Source organism: Octopus bimaculoides, chromosome 28 (genome assembly GCF_046866305.1).
Source record: "Octopus bimaculoides isolate indiv1 chromosome 28, ASM4686630v1, whole genome shotgun sequence".
Classification (NCBI taxonomy): domain Eukaryota; kingdom Metazoa; phylum Mollusca; class Cephalopoda; order Octopoda; family Octopodidae; genus Octopus; species Octopus bimaculoides.
The window spans coordinates 10,140,408-10,149,151 of record NC_142955.1 but is presented as its reverse complement, the minus strand read 5'-3'; positions in this window follow the sequence as shown (position 1 = coordinate 10,149,151).

The window sequence follows — 8,744 nt, the reverse complement described above, 5'->3', positions numbered from 1 at the left end:
TTCCGGGTTCAGTTCCACTGCGTGACACCTTGGGCAAGTGTCTTCTACTATAGCCTCGGGCCAACCAAAGCCTTGTGAGTGGATTTGGTAGACGGAAACTGAAAGAAGCCCATCGTATATATGTATATGTGTGTGTATGTTTGTCCCCCCAACATCGCTTGACAACCGATGCTGGTGTGTTTACGTCCCCGTAACTTAGCAGTTTCTTTTTGAAGACCTTCATGAAGATTATCAAATCCTTCAAAATTGTCAATTAATTTGGAGCAGAGATTTTCCCAAATTCCTTTCAGGTTCTTTACGGCGATTTTAACCCATGCTTTCTTTACCAATTCTATTGCATCAAGGATGCTGAAACTCTTCCAAAATTCTTGAATCATAGAACCATTTTCTTTATCTCTCACTTCAAGGAGTCATTCAAAGGTGAAACGGAGATACTAAGATTTAAACAATGAAATGACTCCTTGATCCATAGGCTGCAACAAAGATATTATATTGGAAGGTAAACAAACAACATTAATATTTTGATGGTGATGCTTTAAAAATTCAGCATGACTGGAAGCATTATCCATTATCAAAAGAATCTTGAAAGGAATTTTTTTATCCTTACAATATTTTTCTATTTTGGCAACAAAGTGATTAGTAAACCAATCTTCAAATAGAGTTCCTGTAATCCAAGCTTTTTTGTATGCTTCCAGATTACAGGAAGTTTTGCCTTATCAATTCCTTTTAAAGAATGGGGGTTTTATTTTTTTTATTTATTTACATCTACCCATACAACAGTCGTAATACCTTGCCCTTTCTTTTTAAATTTAACTGACCATTTATATCGAAAGCTGCACCTTGGTCAGTCCCATTACAGACAATAGGTGGTTGGTCTTTACAACATATCAATAAGTAAATAATGTAATTAATTGATAGGCATTTTATTAGGATAAACTATTAATTACTACTATTAACATAATCTTAACAACTATTATGATTACTTCAAAACATTATGGCACTATCACTCCCGCTTTTTCTAGACCTGTTGGTGTATCCTGTTATGGTATAGTTTTTATTTTATTTTTTTAAATTATTTATACACCCTATTACCTCCTTAGAAAAATTAATCCACTAATTAATATTTTAAGTTTAGTTATTTACTCAATGTCATGAAGCATCATATATGCAAAATGGTATGGTTTAAATACATTAAGCCTTTCTTCTTTTAGGTTCTTTTAGTTCATCTTCTGCAAGTCTTACTGACCCCAGGGTTATAGAGATTATGTTTTTTCTTTTTTTTTACACATACTAAGCTACTGATATTATTATTATAAACATTAACATCCTCATATATATATAAATAAAAGAAAGAAGTTTAAAACAATGGTTATTACATATTTTTCCTTTATTGGAGCAAATCTGGCTTACAGCTGTTTCCAGTAATTATTACAGGTACATTATTGATAGGTTTACTCAATTGGTTTATTGCTCAATTGAGGAAAATTGAACAAGAACTAAGAAAACGAAAGCTACTTTCTGGAGGAATGGCTATTGTTTGGGGAAGGTGGGAAGAGAAGATGGAAATACTCAAGTGGGACAGAGAACAGAGGAAGACAGGTTACAAAGGGGTGGGAGTAGGTAAGAGGATGGTATAGGAGTCACTAGAAGTAGGGTCAGTGTATTGCCAAATTTGGAAGAGGGGATAGTCTAAAACATTAGCATTTGTAATCAGGTCAGCACCAATTACCATATTAGCATTATATATAGGTTAGATATTCTCCAGCCATTGTGTTGAAATTTGATATGGGTCTTTGATGAACATGGTCAATCTGAGACAGTAACTTTCTAGTTTTTGCTATCTAGCATAGTGAAGGAATAATGTTAGAAAATAAAAAGATATTAATTGTAGTCAGATTTTAGGTCAGGAATGCTCTAATTATTCAGGATATAAATACTGATAGATTGAGAGATGTTGTTACAAATGGGATGATGTCAAGTTAAAGTTGTTAAAAATTCAATGAAAATATAGATTAACCTGATTGGTCAGGTTTTAAAATTTTAAATTAATAAAAAGGGTTATGGATTAAAATTTTGTACTGAAGTTTCTAAATTTAGTATTAAAGCAAACTAAGATATAAAGGATTAGAATGAATTTGCTGAGTAATGTTAAAATCTCAAAAGAACAAAATAGGATGAAATAAAATATATACAAAAAAAAAAAAAAATATTAAAGAGATTTAATAAATTTTTAAAATTTGAAACCCATGCAAATATATATATACACTTACATATATACTCGTATTTATATACACACACACATAGCCATACATATAAATATAAAAACCTAAGTAAAATAAAATAAGTGTAATTACTAATTCCTGCCTATGGTTAATAAGAATACACACTGCTTTTAAGATTTGGAAAGACTCCTCGAGGCAAAATTCACATCTATTAATTTCATATGGTTTAGCTCTACTGAGGATTGGCTGTTTGAGCTCAATTTCTGCTTTTTCCTCCCTAAGTTGCCATATTAGTTTGCTGATTGGTGTCACATTTTCTTTATTCTTATGCCTAAATGATAAGGAGTGGTTGTAATATCATAGCTTAAATGTTGTGGCACATCTTATGTATTTGTAAGTTGTTCTGGGTTACTACCATATATATATACTATGTTCCTTTTTCAGCAGGATTTATTTAACACACATTCCTTACCCACTCTGTTAGAACCAGCGTTTGTCTTCCAATTGCTGCTACTTTTGGAGTTATTCTCACACTTATTATTAACTTTAACATTACTGTCATTATTCTTATTACCCCCACCCTAGCGAAGGAATTGTTTTCAGTTGTATGTGTGTGTGTCCATGGACAAGATATCTCAAGAACCGCTGGATGGATTTGGATGAAACTTTCAGGGATGTTTGGCCTCATGACTAGCACAAACTGATTAGATTTTGGGATCAATCCAGTACCTCACAAGGATTCTGGATTATTTGTTATATTTACTTTACAGGATTAGTCATATGTTAACTTTCAAGTCTTTCTCAATTATCTACCTTTAGACTAACTATTTTGAATGGTGACTTTGTTAACTTTGGTTCGTACTAGATAAGGATAAAAGATAAACTATTTATGAGTTACTAAATTTTCTACGTAGATTCCCACATTCCATGACTACTTAATTTTTGAGAGTGGTCGGGTTCATTCTTAGTATTCTCATTTGTGAGAGCAGTCAAGTTTATTTCAGATATCCTTATTTTAAAAATCATCTCCGGCTGAACGTTGGTGTTGCCCTGGCAGAGGTTTCTGCTGAGTGCTCGTTATTACTATTGTCATTATTGTTACTCTTACCATCACTGCCTCTGTTCTTGTCATTTACAGTATAGTTTCTATTAGTCTTATAGGAAAGTGGTTATACACCATTAGGTGTACACCCACTTTCCTATATTAAATTCAAAAGAAACAACGAAACGCTGACTCCGAACTATCAACACAACAATATTTATTTACCGAGGAAATAGGCATGGTTGCTGAGACGTCGGAATGTTGGAGAGACAGCTTGATACGACCACGCTCATCGCCAGCCGGCTGAGAAAGAGAATGAAAAGAGCTGTTGAATTCCACACATGCGCATGGGACTCTCCTGTGTTCCTTCCAGAACTATTCCCTGCGCATGCGTGGATGAAAACACAGTAATGGCGACTGTATTTTGGCGCCAAATGACGTCACTACAGTCTTAACATTAGCCTTACATTTTTTTCTTTTATTACATATTCTATTTCAGTCTAGGTCTGTCAGATTTAAGTTTTCTAATTCCCTTAGTCTATGGATGCTGTGGGACACTATAATTTGTGCTAGGTTTCTAGTAGTGAAGTAGGGAAATCTTACAATGGGTTTCCCCTGCTTATAAATTCATTCTTCCAGTTCCATTGTTTGTACCACTCTGGTTTTCCTTCACAAAGTGGTATGTTTTCCACCTGATTCTCAAAAACAGTTTTTTTGATCATGGATTTAATGAACGAAAGGGTGCTGAAAAGTTTTTGGCTTTAAGCGTATCAGAAAAGACTTGATTGGAGGCCCACCCTTCCAAGTTCTTTTACAGGGTTCAGAAAAACTGAAGGACCACTGCAATAAGTGTGAATAAAATCATAATTAACCGATCCTCTTGCATTTTCTTTCACTCAAGGCCAGAAACTTTTCAACACCCACTCCTGTATGAAGTTGAAGATTACTTCAATATTTGGAAATTAATCAACTTACACTGTGTAACATGTCTGTCTGTCCTTGGTTAACAACTGCTATTTCCTGTTTACTTACCCCTAGAAAGTATGAAAAATAGCTATTTCCTTTAAACATTAGAGAACTGTCAGCTCTACCATCTTACACCAACTTCCATTCTTTGCACCATATGATAAGGCTGGGTCTTTTGGCCATAAAAAAATAGGAAGTGATATTTACCATCAAGATAATTTTGGATCATTCTTAACTTAGTGTTCACCTTCTCTGTGCTTCACTATTTGTGGCCTTTCACCATTGTTAACTCATTTACCTTAGCTACCATTGCATCAGCCAAGTACTCTGACTTGTCTTCTCTTGAGCCACATATAATGGCCTGTTTCCTCAACAGCTTGCAACATCTTTTGTCTTCTTCACAGCTAGCTCTGAAAAAATCACCATCAATGCTCCCTTGGTTATGCCACTATGTGCATCTGTGTTCCAGGCCTAATGGGCAATTGGAGAGTATGTGCCTCATCATTCCAGCCTTTTTGCATACCACTCACCTCTATGTTCCAATACTTTACATTTGTAGGGCTAGGAAGCATGTCATAGGAGGAGTGAATCAGATTAAATTAACCAGTATATATATGTAAGAATGTAATAAAAAATTCTAAATACATGTACAATATACTACATGAATCCTATTATGGTCTGATGAAATATCTTTTTTTGTAGTTGTATATGTATTTGTAACATAGCTGCCTTGGCATCCCATCAGTTACACCAAGGGTTCCAGCTGATTAGATCAATAGAACAGCCTGCTCACAAAATTAATGTGCAAGTGTCTGAGCACTCCACAGACACACATACCCATAACATAGTTTTCAGGGAAATTCAGCGTGACAAGGCTGGTCCTCCTCACTTTTGTTAGCTGAGTGAACTGAAGCAACGTGAAATAAAGAATCTTGCTCAAAGACCAACACACAGCTGATAATCAAATCCACCACCGTACAATCATGAGCTGAATACCTTAATCACTGCGCTATGGGCCTTCACAACTGCAACCGTACAGTGATGGTGTCCTTAATTTATCATCATCATCATCATCATCATCGTTTAACGTCCGCTTTCCATGCTAGCATGGGTTGGACGATTTGACTGAGGACTGGTGAAACCGGATGGCAACACCAGGCTCCAGTCTGATTTGGCAGAGTTTCTACAGCTGGATGCCCTTCCTAACGCCAACCACTCAGAGAGTGTAGTGGGTGCTTTTACGTGTCACCCGCACGAAAACGGCCACGCTCGAAATGGTGTCTTTTATGTGCCACCCGCACAAGCCAGTCCAGGGGCACTGGCAACGATCTCGCTCGAAAATCCTACAGGAGCCAGTCAGGCGGTACTGGCAACGGCCACGCTCAAAATGGTGCATCTCATGTCCCACCCGCACAAGAACCAGTCCAGGGGCACTGGCAACGATCTTACTTGGCTTGCCGGGTCTTCTCACGCACAGCCCATTTCCAAAGGTCTCGGTCCGTAGTCATCGCCTCGGTGAGGCCCAATGTACGAAGGTCTTGCCTCACCACCTCAGCCCAGGTCTTCCTGGGCCTACCTCTTCCACGGGTTCCCTCAACTGTTAGGGTGTGGCACTTTTTCACGCAGCTATCCTCCTCCATTCTCACCACATGTCCATACCAGCGCAATCGTCTCTCTTGCACGCCACAACTGATGCTTCTAATGTTCAGCTTTTCTCTCAAGATACTTACACTCTGACGGGTATTCACATTGACATTACACATCCAACGGAGCATACTGGCTTCATTCCTTGCGAGCTTACGTATGTCCTCAGCAGTTACAGCCCATGTTTCACTGCCATGTAGCATGGTTGTTCGTACGCATGCGTCATACAGTCTGCCTTTTACTCTGAGTGAGAGTCCCTTTGTCGCCAGCAGGGGTAAGAGCTCTCTAAACTTTGCCCAGGCTATTCTTATTCTAGCAGCTACACTTTCAGCGCACCCACCCCCACTACTAACTTGGTCGCCCAGATAGCGGAAGCTATCGACTACCTCTAGTTTTTCACCCTGGAATGAGATAGAAGTTGTTTCCTGTTTGTTTGCAGTCTTTATTGCACCTGAACATCTGCCACAAACAAAAACTAACTTGCTAGTTAACCTGCCTTTGATGTTGCTGCACCTCTTATGTGTCCATAGCTTGCACCGGGTACATCTTATAGAGTTACTACCTACTCCTTTTCTACATACTGAGCAGGGCCATCTACCTGAAGGGGTTTGTGTTTTATCTACCTTCCTACTTATTAGGATTTTGGTTTTAGCTAGGTTGACTCTAAGGCCCTTCAATTCTAGACCTTGCTTCCACACCTGAAACTTCTCCTCTAGTTCTGATAGTGACTCCGCAATTAGGGCAAGGTCATCAGCATAGAGGAGCTCCCAGGGGCAACCTGTCTTGAACTCCTCTGTGATTGCCTGGAGGACTATGGTAAATAATAGGGGGCTGAGGACGGAACCTTGGTGGACCCCTACCTCTACCCGGAATTCATTGCTGTACTCATTTCCAACCCTCACCTTACTGGCCGCATCTCTGTACATGGCTCGCACAGCTCTCACTAGCCATTCTTCTATCCCAAGTTTCCTCATTGACCACCAGATAAGGGATCGGGGGACCCTGTCAAAGGCTTTCTCCATGTCAACGAAAGCCAGGTACAGAGGTTTATCCTTGGCTAGGTATTTCTCTTGCAACTGTCTCACTAGAAATAAGGCATCAGTAGTGCTTTTACCTGGCACGAACCCAAACTGCATCTCATCTAAATTGATTCGCTCCCTAATTAGTTGGGCTATGACCCTCTCTGTAACTTTCATAACCTGATCTAACAGCTTGATGCCTCTGTAATTATTTGTATCTAAAGCGTCCCCTTTACCTTTGTAGCAGTTGACTATGATGCTGCTACACCAGTCATAGGGTATGACTCCTTCGTGTATCACCTGGTTCGTAATACGGGTGACTAGGCTATAGCCAACACTGCCAGATATTTTGAGCATCTCTGCAGTGATTCCTGATGGGCCGGGGGCTTTCCCGGTCTTCATACTCTTAATTGCTTTATCTACCCTGGTACTATCAACTCGGATAGCTGGTCCCTCTATTGGGTCGACATAAGGCAGGCTCTCTTTCTCCCATTCATTCTCTTTATTAAGCAATCTATCGTAGTGGCATCTCCAGACCTCTTTCTTTGCATCCTCATTTAATGCAAGCGTACCATCATCCATGCGAACACATTTCTCTCCTACAACATCACTATTCTCTCTCCTACACTGTCTTGCAACCCGAAATACCTCGAGTCTTTGGTCCTCACGGCGCAGAACATTGGCAAATCTTTCCTTATCTGCTTCCCCTCTGGCTAAATAAACCTGTCGCCTAGCCTCCCTTCTGGCACATTGGTACAATTCCCTGCTACCACCGTTCTTCCAGTCCTTCCAAGCTTGTTTCTTTTGTCTAATAGCCCTGTCTACCTCCTTGTTCCACCACCACGTTACTCTGGGTTGGGAGGGGACCTTACACCACCCACAAATCTGGTCGGTGGCTTTCAACAGGTTGTCCCGCAGAAATCTCCAATTGTCTTCCACGTTGTATGATGCTATATCCCCTTCTATTTCGTTAAATGCTTCAAGTAACTTGTCTCTAAGTCTCTGTCCGTTTGCAGGGTCTTTAAGCTTCCACACCCTTCTTCTCCAAGCCTGTCTAATTCTGGGCACCCATTTTGCCTTGATCCCAAAGTCGCTAACTACTAATCTATGTTGTGGGGTACATTCTTCGCCAGGGTAGGTTTTGGCATTTATAAGCCGCCCTCTTTCCCTATTTCTGGCGAGGATGTAGTCGATTTGGCTAGAGTGTCTGCCGGAGCGGTAGGTGACTAGGTGACTGGCAGGTTTCCTGAAGTTGGTATTGCAGACCATAAGATTGGTTGCATCACAGAACTCCAGCAGTCTGGTTCCCTCCTCGTTGCGGGAACCGAAGCCATAGCCTCCATGTATGCCATGGAAGCCCCCAGCACGACGTCCGACATGACCGTTGAAGTCTCCAGCCACAAAGAGAAGGTCCCTGTCACTCGTCGACGAGGTAGTTTGCAAGAGGGTGTCATAGAATTGGTCTTTCAGACCATCTGGTAGCCCAGGTTGAGGTGCATAGGCTGAGATGACAGTAGCTAATCTATGATGAAGCACTAGTCTGATCTTAAGTACTCTGTCACTTACTCTAACGACCTCGATTACCTTATCCACCCATTTCTCCGCTAGAAGTATTCCTACGCCCCCGACCCCGTCAGTGTTCCCTGCCCAGAAAATCTTGTACCTGTGTTCTTTGCCTGTGAGGAACCTTGCAGAACCTCCTCTCCATCTTACTTCCTGGATGCAGCACATATCTACGCATCTCCGTTCAAGCATCTCAACAATTTCACCAGATCTACCTTTCAGCGTGCCGACGTTGAGAGTGCCAATCCTAACAGTATGGGTGTTGGGGGTGTGGGCCTGTAGCCTGGG